General features: G+C 39.7%; 1 protein-coding gene across 5 annotated transcripts in view; it reads left to right on the top strand.

Moving 5' to 3' along the window:
• The window catches only part of MTMR9 (myotubularin related protein 9), a 131,393-nt gene that overhangs the window by 1,964 nt on the left and 105,959 nt on the right, over positions 1-23,470 (top strand). The gene's annotated exons all lie outside the window — the stretch shown is intronic.

Here is a 23,470-nt window from a genome sequence, read left to right as displayed (position 1 = left end):
AGAGTTTGGATATTAAGATGATTCCTAGAGAGGTTATGTCAGAAAACAAAATAATTTCTAGTGGTAGAAATTCAAGCAGTATAGATGAAGGTGGGTTTCTTTACTTACTTTAAGCAGAGGGCTCTTATGAGATTCCTCAGGTCACATTTTCCTATGGAAAAGTTTTCAGTGGTCTCTTGTTGCCTGCAGAATAAAGTCTACACCCCTTAGCCTGTCATTCATGACACTCCATGTTCTGGTCCTGATCTACTTTTCGTACTTAATTCTTGCCATTTCCCGTTCATGAGGGAGGGAACAGCAAGAATTACGTGACTTACTAGCCACTTCTCACTATTTATTATTGCCCATACACATCTAGCATTTTCTCATTTCTATATCTTACCAATATTCTTCCTTTTCCTGGGGTGCTTTCCTCCTCCCGTTTGTCAAATATTTTTTGACTGTCTTTATGTTCCAGACATTTTGTGAAGCCCTAGGGACAGCAAGATGAATAAAATATAGCTCTTGTCTTTTAGAAGTTTATATAGACTAGCATCCAATTGTACCCATCTTGTGGTAGTCAGTTTAACCAGTTAAACTGCCACCGTCTTTACAGATGCTTCCATTAATTCCACAACTGGAAGTAATTCCCTTGATTTAAAACCCTGTAGCTCTTTAATTATACCTCTCTCATAAATTTTTATTTTATATTTACATGTATATAAATTTGTGTAAATATAACAATGTAAGTATGTAAATATATATTTGTATAAGTATGGAAATATAAATTTACACATAGATAAATTTGTGTTTTATACTTACATATATATATAAAAGCTCCTTGAAGCCAGGACTCACATCTGATTGATTTTTATCTCCTTTAAAACTTCTAACTATGGCTTGGGTTGAGTGGGCACAAAACAAACCCTTTCTCGTTGAGTCAATTCTGACTCTTAGTGACCCTTTAGGTCAGAGTAGAACTGCCCCATAGGGTTTCCAAGGAGTGCCCGGTGGATTCGAACTGCCAGCCTTTTGACTAGCAGCCATACTCTTAACCACTATGCCACCAGGGTTTCCAGAGTGGGCACGTAGGAAATAAAAGAAGGAATGACCACAGAATGGCCACTGAGCCATAGAATACAAATTAGCAGTCTCTCTATGACCTTCAACTCTCCTTTCTTATGTACCTTTTTTCTTGGTTGCCTTTCACTTATTCATTTCATATTTATCTAGCGCTTACTAGGTGCTGGGCCTGGTAGATCATAAAAAAGTATATAAAACATGGACCTTTTAATCGGTTAGTAGAGAAATGACAAACCATACACATTTATCTTTTTCTTGGGAAGCAACATGCCATAATGAAAGGAACATGAGCTATGTGGACAGGCAGGCCAGAATTTGTTTAATGGTTACTTTCAAGAAATATTTACTATCGTGTCTCCTCTATGTGCTGACCACTGTCTGGGCTCCGTGGATGCAATGGTTATTAAGATAGACAGGGAGTTTACCCACTAGTGGGGGAAATGGATAATCAATAATTAACAACAAAAAAATGAATACATACATGATGGTGTCATATAAACATATAAGTGTCAGGAATGAAAATAAATGAAGGCGAGAGTATAGAGAGTGCCAGGAAGTGGTATATTGAGAAGGGATTTCAGAGAATGCAAGTGGCATTTGAGCAGAGACCTGAATGAAGGAGGGAAGTTAGCAATGTGAATATTTGGGGGGAAGAGCAGAGGGAACACTGAGTGCAAAGACCCTAGGACATGAATATGCTTGACCTGAACAAGGAAGAGCAAAGAGACTGGAAGGCAGTGAGCAAGAGATGGGGATGTGTGTGGGGGAGAAGGAATGGGGCATGGCAAAAACTGGGTGGAGTGATAAGGAGGGGCTAGATCATGTGAAGAAAGCAGCAGTCAAGAAATCAAGTGACATATTGCATTGGGCAAATCTGCTGCAAAAGATCTATTTAAAGTGTTCAAAAGCAAAGATGTCACTTTGAGGACTAAGATGCGCCTGGCCCAAGCCATGGTATTTTCAGTCGCTTGTTATGTATGCAAAAGCTGAACAATGAATAAAGAAAACAGAAGAATTGATGCATTTGAATTATGGCTTTGGCGAAGAATATTGAATACACCATGGACTGCCAGAGGAACATATGCATCTGTCTTGGAAGAAGTACAGCTAGAATGCTCCTTAGAAGGGAGGATGGTAAGACTTCGTCTTGCATACTTTTGACATGTTATCAGGAGGGACCAATCTGTGGAGAAGGACATCATGCTTTGTAAAGTAGAGGGTAAGCAAAAAAGAGGAAGACCTGGGTGAATTGACACAGTGGCTGCAACAATGGGCTGAATAATAGCAATGATTATAAGGATGGCGCAGGACTGGGCAGTGTTATTTTCTGTTGTACATAGGGTCACTATGAGTTGGAACTGACTCGATGGCTTCTAACAACAACAACAACAGATCATGTAAGGGCTTTTAGACCATTGTAATGGCTTTCTTGGAAAACCCTTGGAGGATTGAGAGAAATGAAATAACATCTGATACACTTTTTAGAAAATGATTCTGGCTGCTGGTAGAAAATGGATTGTGGGGACAGGTTATTGTTCCTTCCTGGAACCTCAGAATGTGACCTTATTTGGAAATAGGGTCTTTGTAGATGTAACTAGTTAAGATGAGGTCATATTGAAGTAGAGTGAGATTTAACCCAATATGACTGGTGTCCTTATAAGAAGAGACACAGACAGACACACAGAATGCCAATTGACCACAGAGGCAGAGATTGGAGTGATGTGTCAACAAGCCAAGGATTTGCCACCAGTGGCAAAGAGAAAGACATAGAACACATCCTCCACTTCAAAGCCTTCAGAGAGATCATGGCTCTGTCGGTACCTTGATTTTTGACTTTTGGCCTCCAGAACTGTGAGAGAATTAATTTCTGTTGTTTTAAGCCATCGAGTTTGTGGTGGACTTTCGTGGCAGCCCTAGGAAACTAATACAGGGGAGCAAGGGTCGAAGCAGCAGGCCAGTTAGGAGACTGTTGAAGTAATTCGCATAAAATATGATGGTGACTTGGATTAGAGTGGAAGCAACAGATGTGGTCAGAAGTAATCAGATTTGGGATGTATTTTGAAGATAGAGCTGACTTACCTTGTTGGAGAATTGTAAATGGAGTGTGAGAGGAAGAGAGGTATTAAGGATAACTCTCTTGTTTGATGGGTGCCCTTGGGCAAGCTATTTAACCTCTCTGAACATCAGTCTATCACATAGGAGGAAGATAATCCTTTTTATATTTAGTAGTAACTTATATTTGAACAATGCTTTATAAATCTATAGAATATTTTCTCATATATGGCATACATAATTTTATTCTATCATTTTAGCACATAAGGTTGCACTCAAGTTTTACCATTATACCTTTTTTCTTTTTAAATTTTATGGGCCTCGAATCCATATAATTGAGTTAATCCTACCTAGTTGATGACTCTTCATGTCCATAATTGATTCATTAAAACATTTTTTTCTTGGACCCCGGGGGTCGTGGTCCTCAGACCTTCTGTTAGCCCAAGACGGGAACCATTCCCCGGGCCAACTGTTCAGACAGGGATTGGACTGAAATATGAGATGGAAAATGATACTGGTGAAGAACGGGCTTCTTGGATCAAGTAGACACATGAGACTGTGTTGGCATCTCCTGTCTGGAGGGGAGATGAAAGGGCAGAGGGGTCAGAAGCTGCCCAAATGGACACGAGGAGAGAGAGTGGAGGGAAGGAGTGTGCTGTCTCATTAGGGGGAGAGCAATTAGGAGTGTATAAATTTTTATACGAGAGTCTGACTTGATTTGTAAACTTTCACTTAAAGCACAATAAAAATTAGTTAAAAAAAAGAATATTATAGAAATGAAATCTTAAGTATGTAACCTTTAGGGATTGAGTTTCTTCACTCTGCATAATTTCGTGAAGATCCATCCAAGATGTTATATGTATCAGTACATTGCTGAGTAGTGTAGCATGGTATGGAGTACCATAGTTTAACGATTCACCCGTTGAAAGACATCTGGGTTGTTTCCAGTTTGGGGCTATTATGAATAAAGCCACTGTAAATGTTTTAAAAAAAAAAAAAAAAAAGATTTTTCTTTTTTACTTTATTTTATTCTTCTTGGTTCCTAATTTCCACAGTCCCTGTAGGCAGCCAAGTTAAGTTATCCTCGGATATATGTATATCTGTAAAAATATATGGTACTGTTGTGGGAAACTGTGCACATGTGCATGCATGGGTTTAATTTATCTGACTGAGCTTTTTACTGTAGGTCTTATTCTATTTCTTAGCATTTTTACTCAGTATTCATTTTGAAGACCTCTTCGTATTGCTGTATGTACATCTATTACACTGCTTCTAGCTGCAGTATAGAATTCCAAAATATCCACCACATTTTACTTATCTGACCCTTTAGTACCTCCAACTCATTGCTACCACAAACAACTCTGGTGTGCATACTGGTTTGTGCCCCAGTATAATCTTGTGCAAGAGTCTCTGAGATTGTGTCTAGGAATGGGTTTGAGCTGCGTATTTAACTTCACAAAGTAATGCCAGTTTACAGAATGACCGCTCCAATTTGCTTTCACTATGGTGCAGGAAGTCCATGTAGGGGCTGCTTCCCTGCATTCTTACCAGCACTTGGTATTATAGGCAGTCCCCAACAAGTTCCATTCCTAAATCTGTCTTTAAGTCGAATTTGTAAGTCAGAACAGTTTAGATATAGTTTGTATCTAAGGTCAGTTAGTCAAATGTTTGTTTGCGTTAGTATATAGTATACAGTCAGTGTACATTTTTATGTGTTAAAAAATAAGCATTTCCAGATAAGCTAAAAAAATCTTTAACATAGTGATAAAGTAATCATAATTATATTTTGATGCATCTTACAAAGTAGTGCCAGTTTGTTATTACGAACCATTGTATATACCTCGAATTTTTAATAACTACAAGTTTTACGTAAGTTAGATGTTCATAACTCATAGACTGCCTATATTGTCTTTCTAAATTTTGCCAGTCTGATGGTTTGTGACATGGTATGTCTTTAATTTATATTTTTCTTAATTACTGATGAGTTTAAGTATCTCTTTATATAAAACCAGAGTCCTGGTGGTACATTGGTTAAGAGCTACAGCTGCTAACCAAAAGGTCAGCAGTTCAAATCTACCAGCTGCACCTTGGAAACCCTGTGGGGCAATTCTTCTCTGCCCTATAGGGTTGTTATGAATCGAAATTGCCTCAGTGGCAATGGGCTTGGTTTTTGGTTTTGGTTACATAAAATCAGTTGCCATGGAGTCAGTTCTGACTTGTGGCAACCCTAACTGTGTCAGAGTAGAACAATGCTCCACAGGGTTTTCAGTGACTGATTTTCCAGAAGCAGATTACCAGGCCTTTCTTCCAAAGTGCCTCTGGGTGAACTCAAACCTCCAACCTTTTGGCTGGCTACTGAGTTCATTAACCAATTGCACTGCTTAGGGACTCCATCTCATTATATACTTATTAGTTGTATACGTATTAGCAATTTGTATTTTAAAGTCGTTATATACTTATTGTAATTCAATTTTTAATTTTTTTCTTTCTGTTAATTTCCTCGTTCTACTTTTAAAAATTGGTTTGTTGTCTTTCTCGTGTTGATTTGCAGGGGTTTCTTGTATACTCTCTAGATAATAATTCTTCAATTTAGGTATTGTAAGTGACTTCTAATAGCTGACCACTCTTATTAGTTTAATGCTTTTACCCATTTTAAAGATGGAAACAATTGGAGAGTCTGAAAAACTTGCCCAAGTTCACAAAACCAAGATTCACTAACAGGCTATCTAATTCTGAAGTCTTAATTTCTTTCTATACTGTATGAAAAATAGTCAAATATAAGTACAATGTAATTTTTTTTTCCTTTGTGTGCCTTATTCAGGGTATTTGATGTGTTTCTTGAAATGCAAATGGTTTCCTTCATTTATTCATTTTTTATTGTGGAAAAATATATAACAAAACTTCTGCCATTTCAGCCATTTTTACATGTAAAATTCAGTGACATTAATTATATTCATCATGTTGTGCAGCCATCACCACTGTTTCCAAATTTTTTGTCACCCTTAACAGAAACTTAGTACCATTTAAGCAATAACTTCCCCTTTCACCTTTACGTGCTCTTGGTAACCCCTAATATACTTTAGTGTCTATGCATTTGCCTGTTCTAGACTATTTTATATAAGTGGGATCATGAGGTATTTGTCTTTTTGTGTCTGACTTATTTCACTTAGCGTAATGTTTTCAAAGTTCATCCATGTTGTAGTGTGATCGGAACATTTCTCTTTATGGCTGAATAATATTCCATTGTATGTATATACCACATTTTGCTTATCCATCAACTGTTGATGGACATTTGAATTGTTTCTACCTTTTAGCTATTGTGCATAGTGCTGCATTGAACACTGGTGTACAAGTTTCTGTTTGTGGCCCTGCTTTCAGGTCTTTCCAGTATAACTAGGAGTTGAATTGCTGGATCATATGGTAATTTTAAGGAGCCCTCGTGGTGCAGTGGTTAAGTGCTTGGCTACTAACCAAAAGGTTGGTGGTTCGAACCCACCCAGCTGCTCCGCAGGAGACGGATCTGGCAGTTTGCTCCCACAAAGATTAAAACCTTGGAGATCCTATGGGGCAGTTCTCTGTCACATGGGGTTGCTATGAGTTGAAATTAACTCAGTGGCACCTAATAGCAACAACAATGGTAATTTTGTGTGTTAACTTTTTGAGGAACCACCAAACTGTTTTCTATAGAAGCTGCACCGTTTTGTAATCTCACCAACAATGAATGAGGGTTCTCATTTCACCATGTTCTTAGCAACACCTGTTGTTTTGCATTTTGCTGATAGTGGCCATACTATTGGGGATTATGGTGCAGTAGTTAAAGCGCTCAGCTGCTAACCGAAATGTCGACAATTTGAACCCACCAGCCTCTCCAAAGGAGAAAGTGATGGTAGTCTGTCTCTGTAAAGAGTACAGCCTTGGAAACCCTATGGGGCAGTTCTGCTCAGTCCTGTACGGTTGCTTGAGTCAGAATCTATTTGACAACAAAGGTTTTTTTTTTTTTGGTTAGTGGGGGTGAGACGATATCTCATTTTGGATTTGATTTGAATTTCCCTAATGACGAATGACTTTAAGTATCTTCTCATGTGTTTGTAGGCCATTTGTATATCCTCTTTGATGAAGTACCTGTTCTGTATTCCTTTGATCACTTATTTATTTGAATTTTTTGTTGTTTTGTTGCTATGTTGTAGGAGTTGTTTTTATTTTACGAATATTAAACCCTTATCAGATACATGGTTCTCAATTTCTCCTGTTCTGTATGGCACTGGGTGGGTATATTATCTCTTTACTTTCTTGATAAAGTCCTTTGACACACAAAAGTTTTTGATTTCAATGAGGGCCGAATGGTCTATTTTGTCTTTTGTTGCTTTTGCTATCATATCTAAAAATCCATTGTTGAAAACGAGGTCCTGAAGCTTTACATGTATGTTTTCTTCTAGAAGTTTTATGTTTTCAGTTTTTACATTTAGGTAGAGGACCCATTTTGAGTTAATTTTATCCAATGGTATAAAAATGGCAGTGTGGAGGCAGACCTCCTTGTCTGACTTCACAAGGGGAAGGAGGAGAGAGAATCAAGATCATCAGCAGTGCAAGGCTGATTCTTATGAGGTGGAGGTCAAACATATCTCTGCCCTCCAACCAATTCTAACACCAATTCTAACACCGGCCGTCCCTCCCACAGCACTCTCTACTTCCCTGCTGGGTTTGATAATTCTTTGCAATGGCCACACAGAACTCATAGACCATACAGTTGTGGGGTTTATTAGGGAAATAACAGGTTACAACTTGGGATCAGAATCAACAGGCTATAACTTGGAATTAGGATCAGGAAGCATCTCTTCAGTACAGGAGAGCTCTCAGCTCCTCTTGGCCATACAGGGCCCCTCTTGGCTCGTGAAGACATGCTTCTCTTGGTCACCTCAGGACAGGCCTCCTTTCTTGCCCCTCAGCCCTCGGCTTGGCCTCTGCCCTGCTCAGGCAAGTGTTGCAAAGCTTTTTTAGCTCTGCCGATAAGTGCCCAGAGGCACCTCACTCTGCCAGCAAGCCTCCTGCTCAGTGGTGCTCAGCTCTTAGTTCTTGAGCTGAGATGATCACGTGATTTTTTTCTTTGTTCTATGTAATGTAGTATATTACATTGATTGGTTTTCTGTTGCTGAACCACTCTTGCATCCCTGGAATAAATGTGTGTAATCCTTTTAATACCTGGTTGGAGTCAGTTTGTTAGTATTTTATTAATAATTTTTGCATCTGTATTCATAAGGGATACTGGTCTGTTGTTCTCTTGTGGTATCTTTGTCTGGCTTTGGGAATCAGGGTAATTCTAGCCTAATAGAATGAGTTAGGAAGTGTCCCTTCCTTTTGTATATTTTTTTTTTTCCAACAGAGCAGGAAGTAAAGCAGATCGAGAGATTTTTCTTTTTTTATTCTTTAGGTGAAAGTTTACAGCCCAAGTTAATTTCTTATACAAAAATTTATACACGTATTGTTACATGACACTAGTTGCAGCCCCTGCAATGTGACAGCACACTCCCCCTTTCCCCTTTCCTCCCCAGGTTTCCTGTGTCTGTCCAGGCAGCTCATGTCCCTTTCTGTCTTCTCATCCTGCCTCTGGACAGGAGCCTCCCATTTGGTCTCATGTATCTGCTTGAACAAAGAAGCACAATCTTTACAAGTATTATTTTATGTTTATAGCCCAGTCAAATCTTTGTCTGAAGAGTGGGCTTCAGGAATGGTGTTAGTTCTGGGTTAACAGAGCATCTGGGGGCCATGGCTTCAAGGGTTCGTTCAGTCTTAGTCAGACCATTAAGTCTGTTCTTTTTATGTGAATTTGAGTTCTGCTCCACACTTTTCCTCCTGCACCATTGGGGCTCTCTCTTGTGTTCCCTGTCAGGGTGGTCATTGGTGGTTCTTCTGGCTTCAGGCTGATGGAGTCTCTTGGGCTAGTATTTTCCTTGTGTCTTTTGTGATCTTTATTCTCGTTTGCTCCAGGTGGGTTGGGACCAATTGATGCATCTTAGATGGCCGCTCGCAAGCTTTTAAGACCTCGGACTCCACTCACCAAAATGGGATATGGAACATTTTCTTGATAAACTTTGTTATACCAATTGACCTAGATGTCCCCCCGAAACCATGGCCCCTAGGCACCAGCCCCTGGTACTCTGTCCCTCAAAGTGTTTGGTTGTTGTCTTAGTCATCTAGTGCTGCCATAACAGAAATACCACAAGTGGATGGCTTTAACAAAGGGAAATTTATTTTCTCACAGTCTTTTTTTTTTTAGTAGGTTACAAGTCCAAATTCAGGGCGTCAGCTCCAGGGAAGGCTTTCTTTCTCTGTCGGCTCTGGAGGAAGGTCCTTGTCCTCAGCCTTCCCCTGGCCAAGGAGCTTCTCAGGCACAGGGACCCTGTGTCCAAATGATGCGCTCTGCTCCTGGTGCTGCTGTCTTGGTGGTATAAGGTCGCCCTGTCTCTCTGCTTGCTTCTGTCTTTTATGTCTCAAGAAATTACCCAAAAGACAATCCAATCCTGTAGGTTGAGTCCTGCCTCACTGACACAACTGCTGCCCATCCTGCCTCATTAACATCATAGAGGTAGGATTTATAACATATAGGAAAATCACACAATACCGGGAATCATGGCCCAGCGCAATTGATACTCACATTTTGGGGGAGACATAATTCAATCTATGACAGTCGTGTTCAGGAAACTTCTTAGCTTTTGGTTTAGTCCAGTTGTGCTGACTTCCTTGTATTGTGTATTGTCCTTCCTTTCACCTGAGATGATTCTTGCCTACTGTGTGTTAGTGAATTGCCTTCTCCCTCCCTCCCTACTCTCATAACCATCAAAGAATGTTTTCTTTTGTGTTTAAACCTTTCCTTGAGTTCTTATAATAGTGGTCTCATATAATGCTGTTTTGCGACTGTCTAGTTTCACTCAGCATAATGGCTTCCAGATTCATTTGTGTTGTGAGATGTTTCACAGATTCATCATTGTTCTTTTTCGTTGCATAGTATTCCATTGTGTGTATGTACTATAATTTGTTTATCTATTCATCTGTTGATGGCACCTAGGTTGCTTCCATTTTCTTGGTATTGTGAACAGTGCTGCAGTGACATGGATGTGGATATATCTATTCATGTGATGATTCTTATTTCTCGAGGATATATTCCAAGGGTGAGATCATATGGTACTTCTATTTCTAGCTTTTTAAGGAAGCGCCCAATTAATTTCCAAACTGGCTGTGCCATTTTACATCCCCACCAGCAGTGTATAAGTGTTCCAGTCTCTCCACAACCTCTCCAACATTTATTTTTTTGTGTTTTTTGGATTAGTGCTAGCCTTGGGGTGAGATGGTATTTCATTGTAGTTTTGATTTGCATTTCTCTAATGGCTAAGAATGGTGAGCATTTCCTCATGTGTCTGTTAGCTGCCTGAATGTCTTCTTTGATGAAGTACCTGTTCAAATCCTTTGCCCATTTTTTAATTGGGTTAGTTGTCTTTTCGTTGCTGAGGTTTTGCAGATATTAGAGATTAGACCCTTATTGGGTATGTCATAGCCAAAATTTTTTTCCGAGTCTGTAGGTTCTCTTTTTATTCTTTTGGTGAAGTCTTTTGATGGGCATAAGTGTTTGATTTTTAGGAGCTCCCAGTTATCTAGTTTCTCTTCTGGTGTTTGTGCATTGTTAGTTATGGTTCATGTTCTGTTTATGCCATGTATTTGGGCTCCTAGCATTGTCCCTATTTTTTCTTCCCTGATCTTTATTGTTTTAGATTTTATATTTAGGTCTTTGATTCATTTTGAGTTAGTTTTTATACATGGTGTTAGATTGGATCTTCTTTCATTTTATTGCAGATGGATATCCAGCCATGCCGGCATCATTTGTTAAAGAGATTGTCTTTTCCTCATTTAATGGACTTTGGGCTGTTGTCAAATGTCAGCTGTTCATAGGTGGATGCCCCCACATGTCTATCATTTTGTCATACACTGGGGGCTTGTGTGTTGCTGTGATGGTGGAAGCTATGCCACCGGTATTCAAATACCAACAAGGTCACCCATGGCTGCCAGGTTTCAGCTGAGCTTTTAGACTAAGGTAGACTGGGAAGAAGGACTCGACAGTCTACCTGAGAAAAGAATTAGCCAGCAAAAACCTTATGAATAGCAGTAGAGCATTGTCTGATCTAGTGCTGGAAGATGAGTCCTCCAGGTTGGAAGGCACGCAAAATACAACTGGGGAAGAGCTGCTTTCTCAAAGTAGAGCCAACCTTAATGAATCAAGCTTTCAGGACCTTCATCTACTTTTGTGGCACGACTCAAAATGAGAAGGAGCAGGTGCAAACATCCATTAATAATCAGAAGGTGGAATGTATAAAGTATGAATCTAGGAAAATTGGAAATAGTCAGAAATGAAATGGAACGCATAAACATTGATATCCTAGGAATTAGTGAGCTGAAAAGGACTGATATTGGCCATTTTGAATTGGACAATCATATGGTCTACTATGCAGAAAATGAAAGCTTGGAGAGGAATGGTTTTATATTCATCATCAAAAGAACATTTTGAATCTGTTCTGAAGTATAATGCTGTCAGTGATAGGATAATATCCATACGCCTGAAAGAAAGACCAGGTAATATGACTATTATGCAAATTTTTGCACCAACCACTAAGGCCAAAGATGAAGACGTTAGAGATTTTTACCAACTTCTGCAGTCTGAAATAGATTGAACATGCAGTCAGGATGCACTGATAATTACTGGTGATTGGCATGTGAAAGTTGGAAACAAAAGAAGGATTAGTAGTTGGAAAATATGGCCTTGTTCGTAGAAACGATGCCAGCGATCACATGGTACAATTTTGCAAGCCCGACAACTTGTTCATTGTGAATACCTTTTTTCACGAACGTAAATGGCGACTATACACATGGACCTCGCCAGATGGAATACACAGGAATCAAATCAACTACATCTGTGGAAAGAGGCGATGGAAAAGCTCAATATCATCAGAACAAGGCTAGGGGCCAGCCGTGGAACAAACCATCAATTGGTCATATGCAAGTTCAAGTTGAAAGTAAAGAAAATTAGAACAAGTCCATGACAGCCAAAGGACAACCTTAAGTATATAATGCCTGAGTTTAGAGACCGTCTAAACACTGGTGACATAGTGGTTAAGTGCTACGGCTGTTAACCAAGAGATCGGCAATTCGAATCCACCAGGCGCTCCTTGGAAACTCTACGGGGCAGTTCTACTCTGTCCTATAGGGTCACTATGAGTTGGAATCGACTCGACGGCAGTGGGTTTGATTTTTGGTTTAAAGAATAGATTTGACGCGTTGAATGCTGTCATGGATTGAATTTTGTACCCCACCACCCCCAAAATGTGTGTATTAACTTGGCTAGGCCATGATTCCCAGTATTCTGTGGTTGTCCTCCATTTTGTGATTGTAATTTTATGTTAAAGAGGTTTAGGGTGGGATTGTAATACCCTTACCAGGTCATATCCCTGATCTAGTGTAGAGGGAGTTTCCCTGGGGTGTGGCCTGTACCACCTTTTATCTTACAAGAGATGAAAGGAAAAGGAAGCAATCAGAGATTTGGGGATTTCTCACCACCAAGAAAGCAGCACCAGGAGCAGAGCATGTCCTTTGGACAGGGCGTCCCTGCACTTGAGAAGCTCCTTGACCAGGGGAAGATTGAGGACAAGGACCTTCCTCCAGAGCCAACACAGAGAGAAAGGCTTCCCCTGGAGCCGATGCCTGAATTTGGACTTGTAACCTACTAGATTGTGAGAAGATAAATTTCTCTTTGTTAAAGCCATCCACTTGTGGTATTTCTCTTATGGCAGCACTAGGTGACTAAGACAAACACTAATGACCAAAGACCAGATGAGTTATGGAATGACATCAAAGACATCATATGTGAAGAAAGCAAGAGGTCATTAAAAAGACAGTAAAGAGAAAAGACGAAAACGGATGTCAGAAGAGACTCTGCAACTTGCTCTTGAACGTCACATAGCTTAAGCAAAAGGAAGAAAAGATGAAGTAAAGGAGCTGAACAGAAGATTTCAGAGTGCGATTCGAGAAGACAGAGTACTCTAATGATGTGTGAAAAGAGCTGGAGATAGAAAACTGAAAGGCAGGAACGTGCTCGACATTTCCCTAGCTGAAAGAACTGCAGAAAAGAATGACTGAAGCCTTGAGTTTCAATAGTGAAGGGTTCTATGGGGAAGAATATTCAGTGATGCAGGAAGCATCAAAGGAAGACGAAAGGAATACGTGGAGTCACTATACCAAAAAGAATTGATGGATGTTCAGCCATTTCAGGAGGTAGCATATGATCAGGAACTGGTGCTACTGAAGGAAGCAGTCCAAGTATTACTGAGGGCATTGGCCAAAACAACCGTCCAGGAGCAGGTGGAATATCATTTGAGATGTTTCAACAAACAGTTGAAGCACTGGAAGCACTCATTCAAGAGATTTGGAAGATAGCTACCTGGCCAACTGACTGGAAGAGATCCATGTTTATGCTTTTTCCCAAGAAAGGTGATCCAACTGAACGTGGACATTATGAAACAATGTCATCAATATCACATGCAAGTAAAATTTTGCTGAAGATCATCTAGAAATGGCTGCAGGAGAAATTCAAGCCAGATTCAGAAGAGGACAAGGAACCAGGGATATCTTTGCAGATGTCAGATGGATCCTGGCTGAAAGCAGAGAATACCAGGAAGATGTTTACCTGTGTGTTGTTGAATATGCAAAGTCATGCCACTTTGCGGATCGTAACAAATTATGGATAACATTGTGAAGAATGGGATTTCCAGAACACTTAATTGTGCTCATGAGGAACCTGTACATAGATCAAGAGACTGCCATTTGAACAGAACAAGGGGATACTGTGTGATTTAAAATAATGAAGGGTGTGCATCAGGGTTGTATCCTTTCACCATACCTATTCAATCTGTATGCTGAGCAAATAATCCCAGAAGCTGGAATTGATGAAGAACAGGGCACCAAGACTGGAGGAAGACTCATGAGCAACCTGTGTTATGCTGATGACACAACCTTGTTGCTGAAAGTGAAGAGGGTTTGAAGCACTTACTGATGAAGACCAAAGACCACAGCCATTAGTATGGATTATACCTTGACATAAAGACAACAAAAATCCTCACAACTGGACCCACAAACAACATCATGATAAATGGAGAACAGATTGAAGTTGTCAGGGATTTCATTTTACTTGGATTCACAATGAACCCTCACGTAGCAGTCAAGAAATCAAAAGATGTATTTATTGCATTGGGCAAATCTTCTGAAAAGACCTCTTTAACATGTTGAAAAGCAAAGATGCCACCTTGCAGACTAAGGTGGGCCTGACTCAAGCTATGGTGTTTTCAGTTGCCTCATATGCATGCAAAAGCTGGACAATGAATAAGGAAGACTGAAGAAGAATCAACACCGTTTAATTGCATTAGCAAAGAATATTGAATATACCATAGATTGCCAAAAGAATAAACAAATCTGTCTCGGAAGAAGTACAACCAGAATGGTCCTTTGAAGCAAGGATGGCAAGACTATGTCTCACATGCTTTGGACACGTTATCAGGAGGGATCAGTCCCTGGAGAGGGCCGTCATGCTTGGTAAAATAGATCGTCAATGCAAAAGAGGAAGACCCTTGATGAAATGGATTGACACAGTGGCTGCAACAGTGGGCTCAAGCATGATAACAATTGTGAGGATGGTACAGTATGGCGCAGAGTTTTGTTCTGTTGTATATAGGATCGCTATTAGTTGGAACCAACTCGATGGACCTAAGAACGACAACAAGAACAATAGGTGGACGAATTTACGCCTAAATTCTCAATTCTGTTCCATTGGTCTGTGTATCTCTTGTTGTACCAGTACCAGGCTGTTTTGGATACCATTGCGGTATAATAGGTTCTAAAATCAGATAGTATGAGGCCTCCCACTTTGTTCTTCATCAGGAATGCTTTACATATCCGGGACCACATCCCTTTCTGTATGAAGTTGGTGATTTGTTTCCCCATCTCATTAAAATATGTCGTCGAAATTTGGATCAGGATTGCATTGTATCTGTAGATTGCTCAGGGTAGAATTGACATTTTCACAATGTTGAGTCTTCCTATCCATGAGCCTGGTATGTTTTTCCACTTATGTAGGTCTCTTGATTTTTACAGTATTGTCTTCTAGTTTTCTTTATATAGTTGTTTTATGTCTCTGGTTAGATTTATTCCCAGTACTTTGTCTTCTGGGGAACTACTGTAAATGGTATTGATGGTTTCCTTTTCGAAGGAATTCAATTTGTTAGTGTAGAGGAATTCGACGGATTTTTGTATGTTCATCTTGTATCCTGATACTTTGATGAACTCTTCTATTAGCACCAGTAGTTTTTTTGTGGATTCTTTGGGTTTTTTTGTGTGTAAGATCATACCATCTGCAAACAGGGACACTTTTACTTTTTCCTTACCAATTTGGATGTGCTTTTTTTCTTTTTCTTGCCTCATTGCTCTGGCTAGACCTCCAGCACAGTGTTGAATAAGAGTGGTGATAATGGGCATCCTTGTCTGGTTTCTGTTCTCAAGGGAAATGTTTTCAGACTCTCTCCATTTAGGATGATGTTGGCTCTTGGCTTTCCATAAATGTCCTTTATCATGTTGAGAAATTTCCCTTCTATTCCTATTTTGCTGATGGTTTTTATCATGAATCGGTATTGGACTTTGTCAGATGCCTTTTCAGCATCAGTGGATAAGATCCTGTGGTTTTTGTCTTTTGTTTTATTTATGTGATGCATTACATTGATTTTCTAATGATAAACCATTCCTGCATACCTGGTATGAATCCCAGTTGGTCATAGTGCATCATTTTTTTGATATGTTGCTGAATTCTATTGGGTAGAATTTTGTTGAGGGTTTTTGCGTCTGTGTTCATGAGGGTTATTGGTCCCTAATATTCTTTTTTTGTGGTGTCTTTACTTGATTTTGCTATCAAGGTTTTGCTGGCTTCACAGAATGAGTTTGGGGGTATTCCATCCTTTTCTATGCTCTGAAATACTTTTAGTAGCGCTGGTGTTAACCTTTTCTCTGAAAGTTTGGCAGAATTCTCCAGTGAAGCTGTTAGAGCCAGGGCTTTTTGTTGTTGTCGTTAGGAGTTTTTCTTAGTACCTCTTCAATCTCTCCTTTTTTTTTGAGTTGTGGGGTTAATGTTTTGATTTTGGCCCTTCTTTTTGGATGTGTGCGTTTATTGCTAAAAATTGACCTGTGAACGCTGCCTTTTCTGTGTCCCAAAGGTTCTGATAGGATGTGTTTTCATTCTATGAATTTCTTTATTCTATCCCTGATTTCTTCTACATGTGTGCCTAGGCAAAGGGTCAGTGCCTGCCCTGAATTCCCTTCTTGTTTTGTTTTGATATGCCCAAATAGGCTGGTCATGTGAGCTACTTTGATTATTGGTGTCTTTGAAGATCTCACATCCTGTCACCAGATGGTTAGAGCTGCTACTAGGTATGTGAGTGAAGGAGTCCATTTACTTTTCTTGTGTGGATTCAGCTCTCGTGTCTAGGTCATGGGTCACTGAGTGTGTGGTGCAGACTGTCACCTACAGTCCTAGGTGTGCAGGTTTATGTAGGGGTGACTGGAGCAGGCACAGGCATCTGGCTGTAGTAGAGGGTTATATGCTGAGCAGGGTATGGGGCTGATGACTGCCCCTGAGTCCCTGGGTGGAAGGCATGTCCCTGTTCCCTACATTGTGTAGGTGGATGGGTTTTGCAGCCGGACTTTGGGCACCCAGTTCTATTGAATGTAAGGATTGGGAGGCTCTGCTTATTCTTGAACCCCTGTAATGGGTGGCTAGGTGGAATGGGTGAAACTGCCAGCCCTCAGGGTACTGATGTTAGCGTGTGAGGACCCTGATTAATGGGCAGGGTGGTGTCAAATGTCATGAATCTGCAACTCCTCCTTCCTTGGCTGCTGCATTTGAAAATAGGCTTCAGGTATATACCCTCTTGTACTATGCTAATAAGGTCCTGCACTGTCGAAATGGGCCCACAGAGGTCTAGAGAGGGGTGAAAGACATTCAAAGTTTGTGGACACTTTATGTGTGTGCCTAGGCAAAGGGTCAGTGCCTGCCCTGAATTCCCTGCTTAGGTGAGCTGGCAGTTTCTTTTTTCTGTTTGTTCCTTTGTTTATTTGTTCCCCCCAATGCCAGGAGACTGGTTTGGGTGCAAAGGGTCCCACTTCTGGCCTAGGGGCCGTGGCAATCGCTGGATGGAGCAGAGTGGGGAGGGTGCGGGTGAGGGGAGAGAGGCACTTGCCAGAGGTGGAAGGGTTATTTTGATCCCTAGGGGTAGGTTAGACACTTCCACTTAACTTTCTCAGAGCTGGTGATACTTGCCCCTGGCTCGGGAGGCTTGTGCAGACTCTTCGATGCTGTTTCTCTGAACTTGGAAAATGTGTCCCGAGCCCTACTGCATGCCTCGGTGTGCCTGTGCCAGCCTGCAGGATGCTGGCCTGGTCAGGTCTGGTACTTCCTCTCTACTTCTGAACTGTCTTTCCCTCCCCCTGCTGCTCAGTCTGACCCCTCAACTTTGTCTTTGATGTTCAGGGCTCCTAGATTATCATACGTAATCAATTTGCTTTTTTTTCCAGGTCATTGTTGCAAGAGGGACCACAGGATGCGTCTGGCTATTCTCCCATCTTTTCCCCACCCTTATATATTTTGAAGATTTTTAAGGATTGGTATCATGGATTGTATTTTATACCCCTCAAAATGCATGTATCAATTTGGTTAGGCCGTGATTCCCAGTATTCTGTGGTTGCCCTCCATTTTGGAACTATAATTTTATGTAAAAAGAGGATTATGGTGGAATTGTAACACCCTTACCAGGTCACATCCCTGATCTAATATAAAGGGAGTTTCCCTGGGGTGTGGCCTGCACCACTTTTGATCTCTCAAGAGATAAAAGGAAAGGGAAGCAAGGAGAGAGTGGAGACCTCATACCACCAAGAAAGCAGAACTGGGAGCAGAGCATTTTCTTTGGACCTGGGGTCCCTGTGCCTGAGAAGCTACTCGACCAGGGAAATATTGATGACAAGGAATCTTCCTCCAGAGCCAACAGAGAGAGAAAGCCGTTCCCTGGAGCTGACACCCTGAATTTGGACTTATAACCTACTAGACTGTGAGAAAATAAATTTCTCTTCGTTAAAGCAATCCACTTGTGGTATTTCTGTTATAGCAGCATTAGATGGCTAAGACAGTTGGTGTCACTTCTGCTGTAAATGGTTCGTAGACTTCCCCAAGGTTGCTACGTGGTCCAGGATTTTTTTTCTTAGTTACTGATTCGATCTCTTCAAATGTTATGTGTTTGTTGAGATTTTGTTTCTTCTTGAGTCAATTTAGATAATTTATGTGTGTCTGTTTTTTTTTTTGTTTTCTTCATGTTGAGGTGCATGCAGTCCATACTGAAGGCTGTGGTCTTTGATCTTCATTAGTAAGTGCTTCAAGTCCTCTTCACTTTCAGCAAGCAAGGTTGTGTCATCTGCATAATGCAGGTTGTTAATGAACCTTCCAGCTTCTCAGATTATTTGTTCAGCATACAGATTAAATAGGTATGGTGAAAGAATACAACCCTGACGAACACCTTTCGAGACTTTAAACCAATCTCGTATCCCCTTGTTCTGTCCAAACAATGGCCTCCTGATCTATGTAAAGGTTCCTCATGAGCACAATTAAGTGTTCTGGAATTCCCATTCTTTGCAATGTCATCCATAGTTTGTTATGATCCACACAGTCGAATGCCTTTGCATAGTCAATAAAACACAGGTAAACATTCTTCTGGTATTCTCTGCTTTCAGCCAGGATCCATCTGACATCAGCAATGATATCCCTGGTTCCACGTCCTCTTCTGAAACCGGCCTGAATTTCCGGCAGTTCCCTGTTGATATATTGCTGCAGCCGTTTTTGAATGATCTTCAGCAAAATTTTGCTTCGTGTGATATTAACAATATTGTTCTATAATTTCCACATTCGGTTGGATCACCTTCCTTGGGAATAGGCATAAATATGGATCTCTTCCAGTCAGTTGGCCAGGAAGCTGTCTTCCATATTTCTTGGCATAGATGAGTGAGCACCTCCAGCGCTGCATCTGTTTGTTGAAACATCTCATTTGATATTCCATCAATTCCTGGAGCCTTGTTTTTTGCCAATGCCATCAGAGCAGCTTGGACTTCTTCCTTCAGTACCATCTGTTCCCGATCATATGCCACCTCTTGAAATGGTTGAATATTGACTAATTCTTTTTGGTATAATGACTCTGTGTATTCTTTCCATCTTCTTTTGATGCTTCCTGTGCCGTTTAATATTTTCCCCATGGAATCCTTCACTATTGCAACTCGAGGCTTGAATTTTTTCTTCAGTTCTTTTAGCTTGAGAAACGCCGAATGTGTTCTTCCCTTTTGGTTTTCCATCTCCAGCTCTTTGCACATGTGATTATGATACTTTACTTTGTCTTCTGGAGAGGCCCTTTGAAATCTTCTGTTCAGTTATTTTACTTCATCAATTCTTCCTTTAATGAAGATCCAAGACCACAGCCTTCAGTATGGACTGCACCTCAACATAAAGAAAACAAAAATCCTCACAACTGGACCAATGAGCAACATCATCATAAACAGAGAAAAGATCGAAGTTGTCAAGGATTTCATTTTACTTGGATCCACAATCAACGGCCATGGAAGCAGCAGTCAGGAAATCAAAAGATGCACTGCATTGGTCAAATCTGCTGCAAAGGACCTCTTCAAAGTGTTGAAGAACAAAGATGTCACCCTGAAGACTAAGGTGTGCCTGACCCAAGCCATGGTATTTTCAATCGCATCATATGCATGTGAAAGCTGGACAATGAATAAGGAATACCGAAGAAGAGTTGAAGCCTTTGAATTGTGGTGTTGGCGAAGAATATTGAATATACCGTGGACTGCCAAAAGAATGAACAAATCTGTCTTGGAAGAAGTGTGGCCAGAATGCTCCTTAGAGGCAAGGATGACGAGACTGCATCTTACATACTTTGGACATGTTGTCAGGAGGGATCAGTCCCTGGAGAAGGACATCATGCTTGGCAGAGTACAGGGTCAGCGGAAAAGAGGAAGACCCTCAACGAGGTGGATTGACACAGTGGCCGCAACAAAGAGCTCAAGCATAACAACGATTGTAAGGATGGCTCAGGACCAGGCAGTGTTTTGTTCTGTTGTGCATAGGGTCGCTATGAGTCGGAACCGACTCGACGGCACCTAATGACAACATGTGTGTCTAGTAATTTTTCCCTTTAGTCAGAATTATGTAAGTTGTTGGCATAATCTTTTGATCCATTTTATTTTGTAGTGTTGGTTGTGCTGTCCTCATTTTCATTTCTGATTTAAGTTATTTACATCTTCTCCTTTTTCTTTGTTAGTCTGAGTAAAGGTGTGTAGGTTTTATTGATCTTTTCAAAGAACTGTGTAGGTTTTATTGATCTTTTCAAAGAACTGACTTCTGGTTTCCTTGGTTCTCTTTATTGGTTTTCTCTTCTCTATTTCATTTGTTTTTGCTCTGCACTTTGTTATTTCCTTCCTTCTGGTAGCTTTGGACTTAGTTTGATCTTTTTATTTTTTCTAGTTTCTCAAGTTTTGAAGTTAGTTAATTGATTCGAGATCTTCCTTTTTGCTATAGGAGTTGACTGCTATAAATTTCCTTTCTAAGCACTGCCTTCACTGCATACAATTAAGTTTTGGTGTGTTATACTTTCATTTTCATTTGACTGTAAGTACTTTTTGATTTCTCCTCGAGTCATTGATTGTTTAATACTGTGTTGTTTAATTTTCACCGATTTGTGTATTTTCCAGTGGGTTTTTTTGTTTTGTTATCGCTATTAATTTGTACTTTTATTCCATTGTGGTTGGAGAAGATGCTTTGTATGATTTCAGATTTTTCGAATTTATCTAGACTTGTTTTGTGACTTAGCATATGGTCTATTCGGTGCTGCTGATGGGTGGAGTATTCTGTATATATCCATTAAGTCTAGTTGGTATATAGTATTCTTCAAATCGTCTATTTCTTTGTTGATCTTTTTATCCAGCTATCATTATAAAAAAAAACCCCACTGCCGTCGAGTTGATTCCGACTCATAGCGACCGTGTAGGACAGAGTAGAACTGGCTGATAGAGTTTCCAAGGAGCGCCTGGTGGATTTGAACTGCCAGCCTCTTGGTTAGCGGCCGTAGCACTTAACCACTAAGCCACCATTGTTACAGAAGTATCTATTACTGCATTCAGTTTTGTCAGTGTTTGCCTCATATATTTTGGGGTTCTGTTATTAAGTGTATATATGTTTATAATTGTTATATATTCTTGTATATTTATCATTTTATCATTATATAATGTCCTTTTTTGTCTCTTATAACAGGTTTTTACTTAAAATCTTTTCTTTCTCATATCAGTATAGCCACCCACGTTATGTTTTGGTTACTATTTGAGTGGAGTATTTTTTTCCATTTTTTAATTTTCACTGTATTTCTGTGTTTGGGCCTAAGATATGTGTTTTGTAGACAGCATATAGATGGATCATGTTTTTTTTATCCATTCTGCTGTTCTTTATTATTCATTCATAAAATCTTATTTTTTTTAATTAATTTTTATTGTGCTTTAAGTGAAAATTTACAAATCAAGTCAGTCTCTCATACAAGAATTTACATACACCTTGCTATACACTCCTAATTGCTCTCACTCTAATGAGATAGCACAGTTCTTTCCTCTACTGTCTCTCCTCTTGTCTATTTGGGTAGCTTCTGGCCCCCTCTGCCCTCTCATCTCCTCTCCAGATAGGAGATGCATCTTATTGGATGTCCTGTCCTTCACTGAAAGTGGTGTGTTGAAGTCTCCTCCTATAATTGTGGAGCTGTCTATCTCACTTTTCAGTGCTGTTAGAGTTTGTTTTGTGTATCTTGCAGCCCTGTCATTGGGTGCCTAAATATTTAATGTGGTTATATCTTCCTGGTAAATTGTCCCTTGAATCATTCTATAGTGTCCTTCTTTATCCTTTATGGTGGGTTTAACTTTAAAGTCTGTTTTGTCAGAAATTAATATTGCCTCTCCTGCTCGTTTTTGATTGTTGTTTGCTTGATATATTTTTTTTCCATCCTTTGAGTTTTAGTTAGTTTGTGTCTCTGAGCATAAGGTGTGTCTCTTGTAGGCAGCATATAGCTGGATTATGTTTTTTTTTTTAATCCATTCTGCAACTCTCTGTCTCTTTATTGGTGCATTTAGTCCATTTACATGCAGCGTAATTTTAGATAGGTATGAGTTTAGTGCTGTCATTTTGATGCCTTTTTTTATGTGTTGTTGACAATTTCATTTTCCACTTTTTTGTGTGGAGAAGTTTTTCTCTGTAAATTGTGTGTTCCTCTTTTTCATTGTAGTTGAGTTTGTTTTTGCTGGGTCTTCATGTTTATCTTGGTTTTTATTTTGAAGTATGGGATTGTTAGTCTTCTTTGTGCTTACTGTAATATTTACCCCTATTTTTCTAAGTATAAACCTAACTTGTATCTCCCTATATTGCCTTGATTTCCTTTCCGTGTGGAAAATCTGTGCCTCCTGTGTTTAGTCCGTCTAAGCTTGTGTTTATCTGTAAATGACTTAATTTTGCCTTCATATCTGAGCGAGAGTTTTGCTGGATATATGATTCTTGGCTGACAATTTTTTTCCTTCAACACTCTATATATGTCATCCCATTGCCTTCTTGCCTGCATGGTTTCTGCCAAGTAGTCTGAATTTATTGATTCTCCTTTGTAGGTGACTTTTCGTTTATCCCTGGCTACTTTTAAAGTTTTCTCTTTATCTTTGTTTTTGGCAAGTTTGATGATAATATGTCTTGGTGATTTTCTTTTGGGATTTACCTTGTATGGGGTTCTGTGAGCATCTTGGGTAGATATCCTTTCATCTTTCACAATGTCAGGGAAGTTTTCTGCCAACAAATCCTCAAGAATTCTCTCTGTATTTTCTGTTATCCCTCCCTGTTCTGGAATTCCAATCACTCGCAAGTTATTTTTCTTGATAGAGTTCCACATGATTCTTAAGGTTTCTTCATTTTTTAAAATTCTTTTATCTGATTTTTCTTCAAATATATTGGTGACAATTGCCTTGTCCTCCATCTCTCCAGTTCTGCTTTCTAATTTCTCAATTCTTCTCCTCTGACTACTATTGAGTTGTCCAATTCTGTAATTTTATTGTTAATCTTTTGAATTTCTGAATTCTGTCTCTCTATGGATTCTTGCAGCTTATTAAATTTTTCATTATGTTCTTTAATAATTTTTTACTTTGTTCAACT

This window comes from Loxodonta africana, chromosome 19 (genome assembly GCF_030014295.1).
Source record: "Loxodonta africana isolate mLoxAfr1 chromosome 19, mLoxAfr1.hap2, whole genome shotgun sequence".
In the NCBI taxonomy this organism is placed as follows: Eukaryota; Metazoa; Chordata; class Mammalia; order Proboscidea; family Elephantidae; genus Loxodonta; species Loxodonta africana.
This window is presented reverse-complemented; position numbering and strand designations above follow the sequence as displayed.